Below are 12271 nucleotides of genomic sequence, written 5' to 3'. Positions count from 1 at the left end.
TCCTGCAAAGTGCCAACTCCCTCCTGCTGCATGCCTTCAATTCCTTCTAAAGTCATCAGGCTTTGAGGCTGCTCAGCACCTTACAGGAATAACCGCTGGTTTGCTGTATGTATTGTCATGTCAATATTGTGTAAATAGTATTTTTGTACAATGTATTAAAAAATTCTTCTGAAGAGCTTCATGGCACTCTATACTTTCAATTCCAACTAATAAAATAACTTCTGAGCGAATTTCAGATTCTTTTTTTTCTCTTAAAGCCAATTGATTAGAATTTTATTGAATGTACAGGTCACTTTCAGAACAGCCTTTTGACAGGATCGGTGATTCACTTATCGAGGAGGTTGAGTGGCTCTCAATATATTTATAGAGCTCGGCAAAATTTTATGGATGAATAGTTTTATTCACTGAAAAATGCAGCTTCAGGTCAACCAAAACTATTCAGGAATGTGGATCAAATTTGGCAAACAGTTTCAAGAGGGAAAAAAATGTTTTCTAAAGTCCAAAGGTTTCATTTTGATATTTTCAGAATGAAATGTTTTGAGTTTCTGTTTGGAACGATTTCATTTAGAACGTTAGATAGATTTATTTGAAAAAGAAAAAAACAATAGGGTTTAAAAAAAACCTGAAAAATGAAACAAAATGAAAAAAAATTGCAGGTCAAACAAAAAGTTCAACCCAAAATGAAATGTAATTTTTTTCAAGGTTTTCATTTCAGCTGCCGAACTTAAAAAAAAGAAATTATTTGCTGAGTTCTATGTACTTCATGACCAAGAGTGTTGTTATAAAAAGTCTTTACCAATCTAGGACTAGAACCATCTTTCACCTGATGTTGCTCAGAGAATAAATTGTTATTGGTATTACTGTAGCACCAAGTGCCCCAAGCTGAGATTGGGAGTCCCATGCTATTTGACACTATAAAAATATAGCAAGAGCTTGTCTAAACACAGTTTTCTACCGTTTTAATTAGATAAGGTCCAAATTGGTCTAATTAAAGTGGTCCAACTCCTTAGTGTGGACGCAATGATACTGGCATGAAGGTGCTTATACCGGTACAGAGTACTCCTGTAAATGCAGGGTATTGTATTCTCTCTGTCACAAATCACATCCCTAAATGAAAAATTTAAAGTGGAATAAAAACAGTGTAGACCAGGCTTAAGACAGAATCCCTGCCCTAAAGAGCTTACAGTCTAATAGACAAGACAGACACAGAGGGCAGGTCACACTGCAGGTTAATAGCAGAGCCCAAAATACAACCCATGTTTCCTGCCTGCTGGTTTAGCACCCCCTGTTTACTAAGCTACACTGCCTCCCTCCAGAAATGGTCTCTAGTTTCACATGTGCCCGTGGATTCTACTCTCCAAATCTCTTAGCAATACTCTTTTGGCCTATTAGAACTTGGTGGTTCTCTCCTCCACACACCCCATCATCACCAACCGCCTCCTCAATGAAGTAAGCACAATAACTTCCATACTTATTTCTTACACATATTGGGTGAGTTGTTTTTTTCAGGAAGTAATCCCCAGAGCTGTGCCTAGGGTAATTCTTCTCCAATGCAGGCAGTAGCCACCAATGTTTTAACTTGCATTTAGTCAAACAGAAAGGGAGCCAGTAAACCTCATTTCCACATTGTGGGTGGAAAGGAAAGACTCATACTTGTATTGGTGGGTAGGGAAAAACCTACGTAAGATACTTCACTTTCTTCTGAGTGTATTGGATAAACCTAGCCATCATCTCACTAGCTCAGGGATTCCCATAGTGCTGATCACCATAGTATGTGAGCACCAGTTCTGTGTTAAATAAATGCCAATTTGCCAAAGAGCATATTTATTGAAGCTGAATATTTCATCACACTATCGCTAAAAGCCCAATAAATGTTTGACATAATTAACTGGCATTGTATTTATTCTTCTTTTTAAAGCACCACAATACATTACATTACACCAAGGCTTAAAAGAAAAGTCCCTGGGACTTTACAATCTAAGGGACTGATCCTGAGAACCACTGATTGCCACCTTTCCTGCTTCCTACCATGAGTTAGCCCATTGCAAATGCATGCACTAGTAAGCCCTGCATTCACGCTGTTTTGGGATCAGGCCCTAATACTTTGCAATACTTTTTTATTGACTCAGAAGAGTTGCAGCTAGTTGCAGTTGTTATCAAAGATATTGAAATAGAAGCCACTGCTGAGGGATTGCAGACTCAAAGCTCTGCAATAGGTATCTTTTAGCATGGTGACTAGCTTTATTTAAATACATTAGTATTTAGTTAACATAAACAGGTGGAGATTTTCTAAAGAGCCCAGTGATTTTGGGTGCCCAACCTGAGACACCTTAAAGGGCCCTGATTATTTGAAAGCGCAGAGAATCCACCCTCTGCAAATTAGGCTCTTTTAAGGCATTGCAAGTCAGACATCTAAAAAATTCCTAGTCACTTTGAAAAGCTTGGCCTAAATCTTTATTGACACACTCCATCAGAAGCACAGCAGGATGGCAGAGAAACTCTCTGAGGCACTGGTCTCGCTAACCTACACTGCTAAAGGGTCTGTTAACGGATGGGTCTGTCCCTGGGAAGCGCTGAAGTTGAAGGAAGGTAACGTAATGCAGGTGGTGCACAGTACATCACAGGCCCTCAAGACCTGAGGCTGAGCTGGAGGGCGGTTCATAGGCAAACTGCAGAGCAGTCCCACTGCATTGTTACCTCAGGGTTTGAGAAAAGACTGGCTTCTACAAGCCAGCTCCTAGGCCATGTCTACACAAAGACAACTGCAGAGGAGCAGCTATACCGGTGCTGCTGTGCCACTGCAGCATGTCTGTGGAAGACGCTCTGTGACAACGGACGAGAGCTCGCCCGCCGACATAGAGCTGTGCACACAAACGCTTATGTCAGTGTAACGTTTGTCGCTCAGGGGGGTGGTTTATTCACCCCCCTGAGCAACATAAGTTATGCCAACATAGGCTGCAGTACAGACATAGCCTTAGTCAAACTAGAACCTCCTGGTGGTGTTTAAAATCCTACACAGTTGTTGAGTTTTCTCCAAGAAGACTCAATAACTACTCAGATGAATCACCACTAACCAGGCAGGGTATTTTCCCATCATTGCTACCTGGGCTGCCTGCATTCCTCAAGCACAGCTGGTAGTTTCAGGGTGAGGTCAGCAGCACCGGTTCAGTGGCTTCTTATTAATGCCATAAGCAAGCAGATGCTGCACATAGTGCAGCAGCTCCTGGATCACAGTCAGGTGCATGTAGACCTCTTGTCAGGACTGCTTTTTTTTTTTAACATAAACATTAGGCTAAATCCTGATGGTGCTGAGCACCTGTAGTTCCCATTGACTCGGATGCACGTTGTGACTGAGCACTTCCCAGGATCTGGCCATTTTTGCTGAACGCCAGCTTGACTTGTAGTGGCATCTACAAAATGCCTTGAAAAGTATTGTTTTCAGATACCAGTCAGAAATCAAAACACTTGGAGCCTGATCCTGCCAGGAGCTGGGCATCGCCTGGAGATTTTCTGCAGCTCACAGGACTGAGCCCTTGAATAATAAAACAAAAAGAGGAACAGCATCCATCAGTGGCATGGGAAATCAATGGGAGTTTTGCCATTGATTTCAAAGGCAGCAGACCTGCCCCGCTCCTTTTTTAAGGGAGTAGATACAAAACTTTTTATGTGAGCAGAGATTGTAGGTTCCCAGATCTGATCTGGCACCATTTAGAACAGGCCCAATTCAGTCTAGTTTCTCCTCTCCGCAACACTTCTCCTCACAAAGTGTTATCTAAAGAAGAAATCGCAGAATCAATCTCCCTTATGCAGGAGTCTCACTATTTGTCTTCCATTTGAAGCACTCCATCTTCTTGCAGCCTTTATGGTGAGAAATTGGAAGCCACAGGAGGTGATGGAGTACAGACATGATAGGCTCCATCTGTGATTTCACACACTCCCCCTTTACCTGGCCCTTGTAATTGTTTTAACAATAACATCCAGTAGAATGTCACTGTCACATTTCATGCCACTGCACGCGTCCTAATCCCCAGGTGAACCCTTTATACCTCCCAGCCATGCTTCAACAGCAGATGGTGATGTGAAGTTTCATACTACTAAGCTTTCATTATATTTATGTTACCATATGTTCAGCTAGGGCATTATGAAGAGTTATTATACTAAACTATCATTGGGTTTGAGCCAAGCCACATTGAAGCCAATGGGAGCCAGCGGATTTTAGATCAGGCCCTGAATGAACAAAGCATTTTCTGATACATTGTCTTTCCTTTTGTATTGCACATGTACACTTTAACAGTAGTTTGCAACATTAAGTCATTCGCAGTTGGTCTCCCCATTAACAGTGTGAATTAATGAGTTTCTAACAATTAAGCTCTCTCTCTCCCGCTCTCTCAACATTTGCTGCATAGGAATGCACACACACAAAAACCCACCTAACTAAAGTGCGGGGCACAAGAAGATGCTATTACACACAGCATGCAGTTCTGACAACCGTCACTTGAAACCCAAAGAAATTGCAAAAAATATTTTGAGGAACAAAGTTCTCTGACACAGCGCAACAAAGAGCTGGGCCCTTGAACACCAGATGCTCCCCACATTAAAGACCAATTATTGCTTCATTCAAAATATTCTCTTCCATTTCATCTCGATAGAGAAATTTACATCTAACTATTCACAGTTGCCGCTCCATAGACCAAATGGAGTGGCTCATGGGACCTTAAAATATAGGGCTCAAACCTGCCTTCAAATACATGGCCCAAGTCCTTATTTAAGCAAAACTCTCATTCGTTTCAATTGGAATTTTGCCTAAGGACTTCAGGGTCAGGTCCATACACTCTGTATTTGCCATCCAAAGCACCACGCAATAACCGACTGAACTAGCTATGTTCTCCAGCCAAGAAAGTTACATAACTGATCCATTTGTTTTCTCCAAGTGGGCTTACAGTGTACGAAGAGCCGTTCTCCTTTTCTTCAGTAACACTGGGTTTTGTTGATACCGTTGTACCAAGTGTCTCCTGGGTTTAGAATTCACTTGACTTTCTCAAATCCTCCATTTTGCTCTGCTGCGATCACAAAGGAACCACAAGCTAACCACAGACATCTACCACGCGTGCCTGGGGGTTTTGTGACAGTTAATGGCTGCATCGGTGCAACAGGTGAGTCGTTTATACAGACAGGGACCAAATCTAAACAATAACAAATACAATTTTTTTTCAGCTACAGTACAGCAATACTTACCTTTGAAGGACTTGCACCGGGAAGGGCTTCTCGGGGTAAGCTGGTAACCAGTTATGCCTTGCCAGCTATTACCTACAATATCAGTGTGTGCTGCACACCTGTCTTTATACTTTAATGTGGTCAACACTATGTAGGACACACCATGCAGCAGCTGCTGCTACATCTGAATCTGCCACTTTTTGCTTTCTTAGAAACTGTCTCTTCTATTATGTTGGTTCAGTGCAAGGGAGCTGTCTCCAAAATGTGTTTAAAGGCAGCTGATGAAAGGATTTTGGTTTGCTAAGCTCTATAAGAAAACAATAATAATCATGTCACTTTATCTACTGCCCAGCCCTGCCCCTGTGATTGCCCAGCCAGAGCCATTTTATTTCTGAAGTTACATTAGCAAAACTACATTAAAATAACATTATTGAGGTTTCAAAGTCAAGCTCTAAAAGTTAGGAAATGCCTGAATTTAGATCGGCTGCACAACTATAATTATCTCTCCTTGGACATGTGCATGATGATACAGACATTAATTCCATGATCACAATGGTTTTTCATAAGACCCCTGCCACATTCAGTGAATGGTTCATTTTTTATTATTTCTTTTTCTCTCCTCATTCAGTATGAGGTCCAGGGCTAATTGACTGCATACCATCCGAAGGCTGCTCTGAATGCAAAATTATTAATTTGCTCCAAGGCATTTTGCTGGTGCTCTTGTCGTAGTACCTTAGTGCTTCACAAAGACTGTGAATTTTTCTGCACCACACCCCTGTGAGCAGAGATAGTGTTATTAGTTCCATTTTACAGAGGGGAAACTGGACAGGGAGTGAGTAAGCTTAAAGTTGTCAAAGCCTCCACTAATTTTGGGTGCTCAATTTGAGATGACCTGAGACCTGATTTTCCAGAGTATGTAGCAATTTAATAGTACAATACATGTTCAAAGCACAGCTCCAGTTGACTTCACTTGCAGACTCGAGCACTCAGTGCGTCTGCAGAATCAGATCTCCAGTGTCTCAAAGCAGGAAGCCAGAAGAACACACAATTAGTTGCCAGCTGTGAACATTTTGTTTTAAGTGACTTGCCCAGCATCACATGGGCACTCTATGGCAGAGGCAGGGATAGAATCCAGTTCTCCAGGGCAACATTCACCTTCCTTAATTATGAGACTATCCTTTTACCTCCTGCAGTGTCTTGCCTTATTCACTTCACACCTTCCACCTTCTGCAATACTCACAAATGAGGGAGGGGTCCTACAGACAACAGCCGCCTTCACTACATAACTCTGATTCATCCCCAGGTGAGGTCCATCCTGTGCACTGAATGAACCAGAGGTACTGTGGAAAAGCTAGTATGTGATCATAGAATCATAGAAGATTAGGGTTGGAAGAGACCTCAGGAGGTCATCTCGTCCAATCCCCTGCTCAAAGTAGGACCAACACCAACTAAATCATCCCAGCCACGGTTTTGATCATATACTTAAAGTCTAAAAGTATGCGACTATAAACATAAATACACAAGGGGGCTGAATTAAGGTTGCAAAGCAACTCTACATCTGGTTTTTCTTAACTTTTGAGTATTTGACTCAGCAACTTGAATACATTTATTTAACATAATTTTTGGTATGTAAAATCCTTGGTTTTATTTTCAAAGGAAACAAGATCTATGATCTGTAACTATCAGTCTCCCCATCATCAAGAGGGTTTGATCTATGGACCTTCTGCATTTCCATTCAGACTTCTAGCACTAGAGCTACAAGACTAATTAAACAAAACAAGATGCACACTATTAACATCCTTTCATGCCTGATGGAATTAGCCCAACTGCTATAGACATTTTCAGTTTCTTTTCTTGTAATCAGTTCTCCAAAGCAGCAGCCACAATAACAACTGCATGCTGCCTCAAAGGTCAAAGATGCTCTTTTCCCAGCATGAAATGGAAAATGGGTGTCTGATCACAACGTCAAACGGAAAAAATGCCTCATATAACTATGGCCTGAGATCTGTCAACGTTCAAGGAAATGGAAACCAATAACAGCCAAGAAAATGAACTATGTTGAAAATTGGTGTTCTTTAGGTCTTGGGGACTGTTGCTGAGTAACACAAGACATTCCAGAATGTCATCCTCTCCCTCTGAGTAATAAACCAGGTTCAGAAAGCCAAAGACTTGTACATAACAGTAGTTTCTCTGCTCCTATTTTGGAGGATGGAAACCAGTTATTAAGAGAAGAAAAACCACAAGATTTATAAAACTATCAGTAGGGTCATGGGACTTTCTTGGTGGATTTCATACAACACAGGTCATCAGTCCTGGATAATACAGCTTTTGCAAAGAGACAGGTTTCAGAGTAACAGCCGTGTTAGTCTTTTCGCAAAAAGAAAAGGAGTACTTGTGGCACCTTGGAGACTAACAAATGTATTTGAGCATAAGCTTTCGTGAGCAACAGCTCACTTCATCGGATGCATTCGGTGGAAAATACAGTGGGGAGATTACACACACAGAGAACATGAAACAATGGGTTTTATCATACACACTGTAAGGAGAGTGATCACTTAAAATGAGCCATCACCAGCAGGACGGAGGGGGAAGGAGGAAAACCTTTCATGGTGACAAGCAAGGTGGGTCATTTCCAGGAGTTCACAAGAATGTCTGAGGAACAGTGGGGGGAGGTGGGAGGGGGAGAAATAACACAGAGAAATAGTTTTACTTTGTATAATGACTCATCCACTCCCAGTCTATATTCAAGCCTAAGTTAATTGTATCCAGTTTGCAAATTAATTCCAATTCAGCAGTCTCTCGCTGGAGTCTGTTTCTGAAGTTTTTTTGTTGAAGGATAGCCTCCCTCAGGTCTGTAATCGAGTGACCAGAGAGATTGAAGTGTTCTCCAACTGGTTTTTGAATGTTATAATTCTTGATATCTGATTTGTGTCCATTTATTCTTTTACGTAGAGACTGTCCAGTTTGACCAATGTACATGGCAGAGGGGCATTGCTGGCACATGATGGCATATATCACATTGGTCGATGCGCAGGTGAATGAGCCTCTGATAGTGTGGCTGATGTGATTAGGCCCTATGATGGTGTCCCCTGAATAGATATGTGGACAGAGTTGGCAACGGGCTTTGTTGCAAGGATAGGTTCCTGGGTAGTGGTTCTGTTGTGTGTTGTGTGGTTGCTGGTGAGTATTTGCTTCAGGTTAGGGGGCTGTCTGTAAGCAAGGACTGGCCTGTCTCCCAAGATCTGTGAGAGTGATGGGTTGTCCTTCAGGAGAGGTTGTAGATCCTTGATGATGCATTGGAGAGGTTTTAGTTGGGGGCTGAAGGTGACGGCTAGTGGCGTTCTGTTATTTTCTTTGTTGGGCCTGTCCTGTAGTAGGTGACTTCTGGATTACTCTTTTGGCTCTGTCAATCTGTTTCTTCACTTCAGCAGGTGGGTATTGTAGTTGTAAGAATGCATGATAGAGATCTTGTAGGTGTTTGTCTCTGTCTGAGGGGTTGGAGCAAATGTGGTTGTATCATAGAGCTTGGCTGTAGACAATGGATCGTGTGGTGTGATCAGGATGAAAGCTAGAGGCATGTAGGTAGGAATAGCGGTCAGTAAGTTTCCGATATAGGGTGGTGTTTATGTGACCATCGCTTATTAGCACCGTAGTGTCCAGGAAGTGGATCTCTTGTGTGGACTGGTCCAGGCTGAGGTTGATGGTGGGATGGAAATTGTTGAAATCCTGGTGGAATTCCTGAAGGGCTTCTTTTCCATGGGTCCAGACGATGAAGATGTCATCAATGTAGCGCAAGTAGAGTAGGGGCATTAGGGGACGAGAGCTGAGGAAGCGTTGTTCTAAGATGTCCTATATCGGAAACTTACTGACCGCTATTCCTACCTACATGCCTCTAGCTTTCATCGAGATCAAACCAAACGATCCATTGTCTACAGCCTGGATCCAGCCTTGCAAACTGGATACAATTAACTTAGGCTTGAATAGAGACTGGGAGTGGATGAGTCATTATACAAAGTAAAACTATTTCCCCATGTTATTTCTCCCCCCCCCACCTCACCCCCCACTGTTCCTCAGATGTTCTTGTTAACTGCTGGAAATGGCCCACCTTGCTTGTCACCATGAAAGGTTTTCCTCCGCCCCCCCACCCGCTGGTGATGGCTCATCTTAAGTGATCACTCTCCTTACAGTTTCAGAGTAGCAGCCCTGTTAGTCTGTATTCGCAAAAAGAAAAGGAGTACTTGTGGCACCTTAGAGACTAACAAATTTATTAGAGCATAAGCTTTCGTGAGCTGCAGCTCACTTCATCGGATGGAGAGTGATCACTTAAGATAAGCCATCACCAGCGGCAGGGGGGGAAAGGAGGAAAACCTTTCATGGTGACAAGCAAGGTAGGCTAATTCCAGCAGTTAACAAGAATATCTGAGGAACAGTGGGGGGTGGGGTGGGGGGGAGAAATAACAAGGGGAAATAGTTTTACTTTGTGTAATGACTCATCCATTCCCAGTCTCTATTCAAGCCTAAGTTAATTGTATCCAGTTTGCAAATTAATTCCAATTCAGCAGTCTCTCGTTGGAGTCTGTTTTTGAAGCTTTTTTGTTGAAGTATAGCCACTCTTAGGTCTGTAATCGAGTGACCAGAGAGATTGAAGTGTTCTCCAACTGGTTTTTGAATGTTATAGTTCTTGACGTCTGATTTGTGTCCATTCATTCTTTTACGTAGAGACTGTCCAGTTTGGCCAATGTACATGGCAGAGGAGCATTGCTGGAACATGATGGCATATATCACATTGGTAGATGCGCAGGTGAACGAGCCTCTGATAGTGTGGCTGATGTGATTAGGCCCTATGATGGTATCCCCTGAATAGATATGTGGACAGAGTTGGCAATGGGCTTTGTTGCAAGGATAGGTTCCTGGGTTAGTGGTTCTGTTGGGTGGTGTGTGGTTGCTGGTGAGTATTTGCTTCAAATTGGGGGGCTGTCTGTAAGCAAGGACTGGCCTGTCTCCCAAGATCTGTGAGAGTGATGGGTCGTCCTTCAGGATAGGTTGTAGATCCTTGATGATGCGTTGGAGAGGTTTTAGTTGGGGGCTGAAGGTGATGGCTAGTGGCGTTCTGTTATTTTCTTTGTTGGGCCTGTCCTGTAGTAGGTGACTTCTGGGTACTCTAAATACTCACCAGCAACCACACACCACCCAACAGAACCACTAACCCAGGAACCTATCCTTGCAACAAAGCCCGTTGCCAACTCTGTCCACATATCTATTCAGGGGATACCATCATAGGGCCTAATCACATCAGCCACACTATCAGAGGCTCGTTCACCTGCGCATCTACCAATGTGATATATGCCATCATGTGCCAGCAATGCCCCTCTGCCATGTTCATTGGCCAAACTGGACAGTCTCTACGTAAAAGAATGAATGGACACAAATCAGACGTCAAGAATTATAACATTCAAAAACCAGTTGGAGAACACTTCAATCTCTCTGGTCACTCGATCACAGACCTAAGAGTGGCTATACTTCAACAAAAAAGCTTCAAAAACAGACTCCAACGAGAGACTGCTGAATTGGAATTAATTTGCAAACTGGATACAATTAACTTAGGCTTGAATAGAGACTGGGAATGGATGAGTCATTACACAAAGTAAAACTATTTCCCCATGGTATTTCTCCCTCCCACCCCACCCCCCACTGTTCCTCTGATATTCTTGTTAACTGCTGGAATTAGCCTACCTGCTTGTCACCATGAAAGGTTTTCCTCCTTCCCCCCCCTGCTGTTGGTGATGGCTTATCTTAAGTGATCACTCTCCTTACAGTAAGAAAAGGAGTACTTGTGGCACCTTAGAGACTAACAAATTTATTAGAGCATAAGCTTTCGTGAGCTACAGCTCACTTCATCGGATGCATCGGATGAAGTGAGCTGTAGCTCACGAAAGCTTATGCTCTAATAAATTTGTTAGTCTCTAAGGTGCCACAAGTACTCCTTTTCTTTTTGAGAATACAGACTAACACGGCTGCTACTCTGAAACCTCTCCTTACAGTGTGTATGATAAACCCATTGTTTCATGTTCTGTGTGTGTGTATATAAATCTCTCCTCTGTTTTTTCCACCAAATGCATCCGATGAAGTGAGCTGTAGCTCACGAAAGCTTATGCTCAAATAAATTTGTTAGTCTCTAAGGTGCCACAAGTACTCCTTTTCTTTTTGCGAATACAGACTAACACGGCTGCTACTCTGAAATCTCCTTACAGTGTGTATGATAAACCCATTGTTTCATGTTCTCTGTGTGTGTATATAAATCTCCCCTCTGTTTTTTCCACCAAATGCATCCGATGAAGTGAGCTGTAGCTCACGAAAGCTTATGTTCTAATAAATTTGTTAGTCTCTAAGGTGCCACAAGTACTCCTTTTCTCCTTACAGTGTGTATGATAAAACCCATTGTTTCATGTTCTCTGTGTGTGTATATAAATCTCCCCACTGTATTTTCCACTGAATGCATCCGATGAAGTGAGCTGTAGCTCACGAAAGCTTATGCTCAAATAAATGTGTTAGTCTCTAAGGTGCCACAAGTACTCCTTTTCCTTTTGCAAAGAGCTTGCCAGCATACGATCATATTGCTGGATGTACAGATGAAACCAACACCAATAACATCTTGGGTCAACTCAGCAAGATTGCCGTTGTTCATCCGCACTGCCTTTGAGGACATGCAATACCGAGAGAAGCTGACCAGACTAATTTCCTTTGTGTTTTTTCAGTATGTTTTCTCGTGACTATTAAACCATGGCAGTGTTTCCTTTTAGAACACTAACTAGTATTGGAAATTTAGGATGCCTTGCATGGACATCTATCCAAATGGAGGAGTCAAAAATCAGAACAAATACAGCAGATTCTGCACCAGTATAATCATTTGAGCTACTCTGGATACACACCAGTATAATTGTAATCAGAATCTGGCCCAATGCACTTTGCTTTCCAAAGCTGGTGGCAATATTACATCATTTTTAGTTGATAAGTGTGGGCATAACCTGAGCTTTCACCCAGGTGGCTTCTCTCGTTG

This window comes from Dermochelys coriacea, chromosome 4 (assembly GCF_009764565.3).
Source record: "Dermochelys coriacea isolate rDerCor1 chromosome 4, rDerCor1.pri.v4, whole genome shotgun sequence".
Classification (NCBI taxonomy): domain Eukaryota; kingdom Metazoa; phylum Chordata; order Testudines; family Dermochelyidae; genus Dermochelys; species Dermochelys coriacea.
The sequence above is the reverse complement of the archived record's forward strand: the minus strand, read 5'-3'. Positions refer to the sequence as shown.